This window comes from Protomyctophum parallelum, assembly GCF_964188405.1.
Source record: "Protomyctophum parallelum genome assembly, chromosome: 11".
NCBI lineage: Eukaryota > Metazoa > Chordata > Actinopteri > Myctophiformes > Myctophidae > Protomyctophum > Protomyctophum parallelum.
Window position 1 is genome coordinate 21,800,145 of NC_139707.1, and position 6,618 is coordinate 21,806,762.

A 6,618-nucleotide genomic window follows, 5' to 3' on the forward strand; every position below is an offset into this window, starting at 1 on the left:
CATACTATAGCACGCCGTTTTTCATCATTTTTGAGGATTTGAAAAAAATGAAAAAAACAAAAAAAACATGGGTTATAGCCCATCGTTTTTTGAATTTTTGGGAAAAAAGATTTACCTCGTTTTTCATCATTTTTGAACATGGGCTAAAGCCCATACCGTACGGCATACTATAGCACGCCGTTTTTCATAATTTTTGAGGATTTGAAAAAAATGAAGAAAAAAAAACATGGGTTATATAGCCCATCGTTTTTTGAAAATTTGGAAAAATTATTTAACCTCGTTTTTCATCATTTTTGAACATGGGCTAAAGCCCATACCGTACGGCATACTATAGCACGCCGTTTTTCATCATTTCTGAGGATTTGACAAAAATGAAGAAAATAAAAAGAACATGGGTTATAGCCCATCGTTTTTTTTAATTTAAAAAAAATAATTTAACCTCGTTTTTCATCATTTTTGAACATGGGCTAAAGCCCATACCGTACGGCATACTATAGCACGCCGTTTTTCATCATTTTTGAGGATTTGAAAAAAATGAAAAAAAACAAAACATGGGTTATAGCCTATCGTTTTTTTAAATTTTGAAAAAATAATTTAACCTCGTTTTTCATCATTTTTGAACATGGGCTAAAGCCCATACCGTACGGCATACTATAGCACGCCGTTTTTCATCATTTTTGAGGATTTGACAAAAATGAAGAAAAAAAAGAACATGGGTTATAGCCCATCGTTTTTTGAAATTTTGAAAAAGAAAATTAACCTCGTTTTTCATCATTTTTGAACATGGGCTATAGCCCATACCGTACGGCATACTATAGCACGCCGTTTTTCATCATTTTTGAGGATTTGAAAAAAATGAAAAAAAAAAAAACATGGGTTATAGCCCATCGTTTTTTGAATTTTTGGTGAAAAAAAATTACCTCGTTTTTCATAATTTTTGAACATGGGCTAAAGCCCATACCGTACGGCATACTATAGCACGCCGTTTTTCATCATTTTTGAGGATTTGAAAAAAAAAAAAAAAAAAAAAAAAAACATGGGTTATAGCCCATCGTTTTTTGAATTTTTGGGAAAAAAAATTTACCTCGTTTTTCATCATTTTTGAACATGGGCTAAAGCCTATACCGTACGGCATACTATAGCACGCCGTTTTTCATCATTTTTGAGGATTTGAAAAAAATGAAAAAAAAAAAACATGGGTTATAGCCCATCGTTTTTTGAAAATTTGAAAAAATTATTTAACCTCGTTTTTCATCATTTTTGAACATGGGCTAAAGCCCATACCGTACGGCAGACTATAGCACGCCGTTTTTCATCATTTTTGAGGATTTGACAAAAAAGAAGAAAAAAAAAGAACATGGGTTATAGCCCATCGTTTTTTGACATTTTGAAAAAGAAAATTAACCTCGTTTTTCATCATTTTTGAACATGGGCTATAGCCCATACCGTATGGCATACTATAGCACGCCGTTTTTCATAATTTTTGAGATTTGAAAAAAATGAAAAAAACAAAAAAACATGGGTTATAGCCCATCGTTTTTTGAATTTTTGGGGAAAAAAATTAACCTTGTTTTTCATAATTTTTGAACATGGGCTAAAGCCCATACCGTACGGCATACTATAGCACGCCGTTTTTCATCATTTTTGAGGATTTGAAAAAAATGAAAAAAAAACAAAAACATGGGTTATAGCCATAGACTGTAAAAAATATGGACAAAGCGTTCGCCGGGTCTAACATGGACGTAAAATGAAGCCTGTTATTCCTGCACTGTAAGTCGCCATCTTTCTAGATCCGTTTGGTACCAGCTGGCCATTGGCTGGCTCCGTTTTGGACCAGCTGGCCATTGGCTGCCCAGACAACGAGGCGGGACTTCCCCCCTTCTTCTCCGTTGGTTTTTATTTTGACTCGAGTGGGAGGGGAATCCCGATCATAGACTGTAACGGTAGCCACCCCCCTCAGAACATACGCGATGTTTTTTTTTCTTTATGGTCATTTTTTTAATTAATGGGACCATAATTTTCCAAAAAGAATATTATGACATTAGAAATGAGACTTTAAACTAGTGACTGGAAGAAGAAAGTATTCATGACCATGTTTATTAAGGTAATAAAGTCTAGGTGAAGTTGGGCCAAAATACATGGGCCTCTATGGAGCTATGGGGCTTTTTGGGTCCAGTCCAGCGCCACAACAGGCCATTATAATGAACTACCGATTTCAAATGAGGCTTCACGAAATATCTGGCTGACTGCCCCCCTGGTTATAGCCCATCGTTTTTTGAATTTTTGGGAAAAAAAATTAACCTCGTTTTTCATCATTTTTGAACATGGGCTAAAGCCCATACCGTACGGCATACTATAGCACGCCGTTTTTCATCATTTTTGAGGATTTGAAAAAACAAACAAAAAAAACATGGGTTATAGCCCATCGTTTTTTGAAAATTTGAAAAAATTATTTAACCTCGTTTTTCATCATTTTTGAACATGGGCTAAAGCCCATACCGTACGGCATACTATAGCACGCCGTTTTTCATCATTTTTGAGGATTTGACAAAAATGAAGAAAAAAAAAGAACATGGGTTATAGCCCATCGTTTTTTTTAATTTTAAAAAAATAATTTAACCTCGTTTTTCATCATTTTTGAACATGGGCTAAAGCCCATACCGTACGGCATACTATAGCACGCCGTTTTTCATCATTTTTGAGGATTTGACAAAAATGAAGAAAAAAAAGAACATGGGTTATAGCCCATCGTTTTTTGAAAATTTGAAAAAATTATTTAACCTCGTTTTTCATCATTTTTGAACATGGGCTAAAGACCATACCGTACGGCATACTATAGCACGCCGTTTTTCATCATTTTTGAGGATTTGACAAAAATGAAGAAAAAAAAAGAACATGGGTTATAGCCCATCGTTTTTTGAAATTTTGAAAAAGAAAATTAACCTCGTTTTTCATCATTTTTGAACATGGGCTATAGCCCATACCGTACGGCATACTATAGCACGCCGTTTTTCATAATTTTTGAGATTTAAAAAAAATGAAAAAAACAAAAAAACATGGGTTATAGCCCATCGTTTTTTGAATTTTTGGGGAAAAAAATTAACCTCGTTTTTCATAATTTTTGAACATGGGCTAAAGCCCATACCGTACGGCATACTATAGCACGCCGTTTTTCATCATTTTTGAGGATTTGAAAAAAAATGAAAAAAGACAAAAAAACATGGGTTATAGCCCATCGTTTTTTGAATTTTTGGGAAAAAAATTACCTCGTTTTTCATCATTTTTGAGGATTTGGAAAAAAATACAAAAAAAAAACATGGGTTATAGCCCATCGTTTTTTTTTATTTTGAAAAAATAATTTAACCTTGTTTTTCATCATTTTTGAACATGGGCTAAAGCCCATACCGTACGGCATTTCTGAGGATTTGAAAAAAATGAAAAAAAAACATGGGTTATAGCCCATCGTAATTTGATTATTCTTTTTAATCCTCGTTTTTCATCATTTTGACCATGGGCTATGGCCCATACCGTACGGCATACTATAGCACGCAGTTTTTCATCATTTTTGAGGATGACAAAAAAAAAAAAAAGGGTTATAGCCCATCGTTTTTTTAATTTTGAAAAAAATAATTTAACCTCGTTTTTCATCATTTTTTAACATGGGCTAAAGCCCATACTGTACGGCATACTATAGCACGCCGTTTTTCATCATTTTTGAGGATTTGGAAAAAATGAAAAGAAAAAAAAAACATGGGTTATAGCCCATCGTTTTTTTTTATTTTGAAAAAATAATTTAACCTCATATATATAATTTAACCTAGCGCATCGTTTTTTGAAATTTTGAAAAAGAAAATTAACCTCGTTTTTCATCATTTTTGAACATGGGCTATAGCCCATACCGTACGGCATACTATAGCACGCCGTTTTTCATCATTTTTGAGGATACTATACGATACTATAGCACGCCATCATTTTTGAGGATTTGGAAAAAATGAAAAAAACAAAACAAACATGGGTTATAGCCCATCGTTATTTGATTTTTTATTTATTTTTTATCCTCGTTTTTCATCATTTTGACCATGGGCTATGGCCCATACCGTACGGCATACTATAGCACGCCGTTTTTCATCATTTTTGAGGATTTGAAAAAAATTGAAAAAAAAGGATGAAAACCAGCGTGCTACAGTATGCCGTACGATATGGGCTATTAGACGAGCGTCTAAAAATGGGATAAAAAACATCTGAAAATAGACGTCTAAAACACGTCTAAACGTGTTTTATACGTCTATTTTTTGAAGTTTTTTTTACAAACACGTCTATTAGACGTCTAAAAAACGTTTGGTCATATAGCCCATCGTTTTTTGAAAAAAAAATTATCCTCGTTTTTCATCATTTTTGACCATGGGCCCATACCGTACGACATACTATAGCATGCCGTTTTTCATCATTTTTGAGGATTTGAAAAAAAACAAAACGATGGGTTATAGCCTATCGTTTTTTGATTTTTTGAAGTTTTTTTTTTAATCCTCGTTTTTCAAAATTTTTGACCATCCCACTGAGCAATAGCCGGCTATTAGACGTGCGTCTAAAAATGGGATAAAAAATGTCTAAAAATAGACGTCTAAAAAACATCTAAAAATAGACGTCTAAACACGTCTATTAGACGTCTAAAAATAGACGTCTAAAACTTTTAGCCGGCTATTAGACGTGTGTCTAAAAATGGGATAAAAAACGTCTGAAAATAGACGTCTAAAAAACGTCTAAAAACGTCTATTTTTAGACGTTTTTTTATCCCATTTTTAGACGCTCGTCTAATAGCCCATATCGTACGGCATACTGTATCACGCCATTTTTCATCATTTTTGAGGATTTGAAAAGAATGAAAAAAAAACCGATCCCATAGTTTTTTGAATTTTTGAATTTTTTTTTATCCTCGTTTTTCATCATTTTTGACCATGGGCTATAGCCCATACCGTACGGCATACTATAGCATGCCGTTTTTCATCCTTTTTGAGGATTTGAAAAAAAAAAAACGATGGATTATAGGCTAGCCCATCGTTTTTTGATTTTTTGAAGTTTTTTTTTAATCCTCGTTTTTCATCATTTTTGACCATCCCACTGAGCAATAGCCGGCTATTAGCCGTGCTTCTAAAAATGGGATAAAAAACGTCTAAAAATAGACGTCTAAAACTTTTAGCCGGCTATTAGACGTGCGTCTAAAAATGGGATAAAAAACGTCAAAAAATAGACGTCTAAAAAACGTAAAAAAATAGACGTCTAAAACACGTCTATTTTTAGACGTGTTTTAGACGTCTATTCTTAGACGTTTTTTATCCCATTTTTAGACGCTCGTCTAATAGCCCATATCGTACGACATACTGTATGTAGCACGCCGTTTTTCATCATTTTTGAGGATTTGAAAAGAATGTAAAAAAAAAACGATGGGTTATAGCCCATCGTTTTTTGAATTTTTTCTTTTTTCTTTTTATCCTCGTTTTTCATCATTTTTGACCATGGGCTATAGCCCATACCGTACGGCATACTATAGCACACCGTTTTTCATCATTTTTGAGGATTTGAAAAGAATGTAAAAAAAAACGATGGGTTATAGCCCATCGTTTTTTGAATTTTTTCTTTTTTCTTTTTATCCTCGTTTTTCATCATTTTTGACCATGGGCTATAGCCCATACCGTACGGCATACTATAGCAGGCCGTTTTTCATCATTTTTGAGGATTTGAAAAAAAAAAGGAGAAAAAAAAAGAAACAATGGGTTATAGCCCATCGTTTTTTTTAGTCTATTTTTAGACTTTTTTATCCCATTTTTATTTTATTTTTAACTTACATTTTTATTAGTTTTACAGGACAGACAAAAAACGTACAGTACACAACAACACCACAAACATACAAAGAAAAGAAAAAACAAGAAAGAACAGAAAATGAAAAATGAAAAAGACATCGACATTGCATTTCAAATTTGTTACATAAATGTACCACACTATCCATCATTTTGCTGGGGAATCCCTGAGACCAGCTCACGGACAACTGGTCCCAGGACCACAGGTTGAGAACCACTGATGTACGTCTAGTGAGTCGGTGGGTGCGTAAACCCCACCCAACCCCACACGGAGTTGCACCACCCACCTGGGTGTGATTTGTTGTGCCAGCATTCAGAGTTTACTAATAAAATGTTTACATAATAATACATACTCTCATGTACTGTATGTGATGTTTCTTGTTGTATGTCCTTGAAATGTTTACCCGAGGTATGCCAGGTCTGTATATGCCTTTGTGTGTGAGTGTTTGAATTGGTCAACATATGGAATACATATTCAGAAGAATCTTCTATAAAACTTGTCATTGGTGTACTTTATGATGCAAGATCTTGTATATCAATTATACCACAGTAAAATTACATTCACCTAATACTAGCCTTATAAAGTAACCTGTGATGCAAAGTATTCCTCTAAATCTTCCTCTATAGGCCTATAGAAAAATGACATTGAATGTCAAATGGATTATAATATGACCCTGTTTATGACTCTGTTTTATAGGATGGTCTTATATTCGGGGCAATATAGGCAATTTACAGATGCTAACACCATTTTAAAAGAATACAA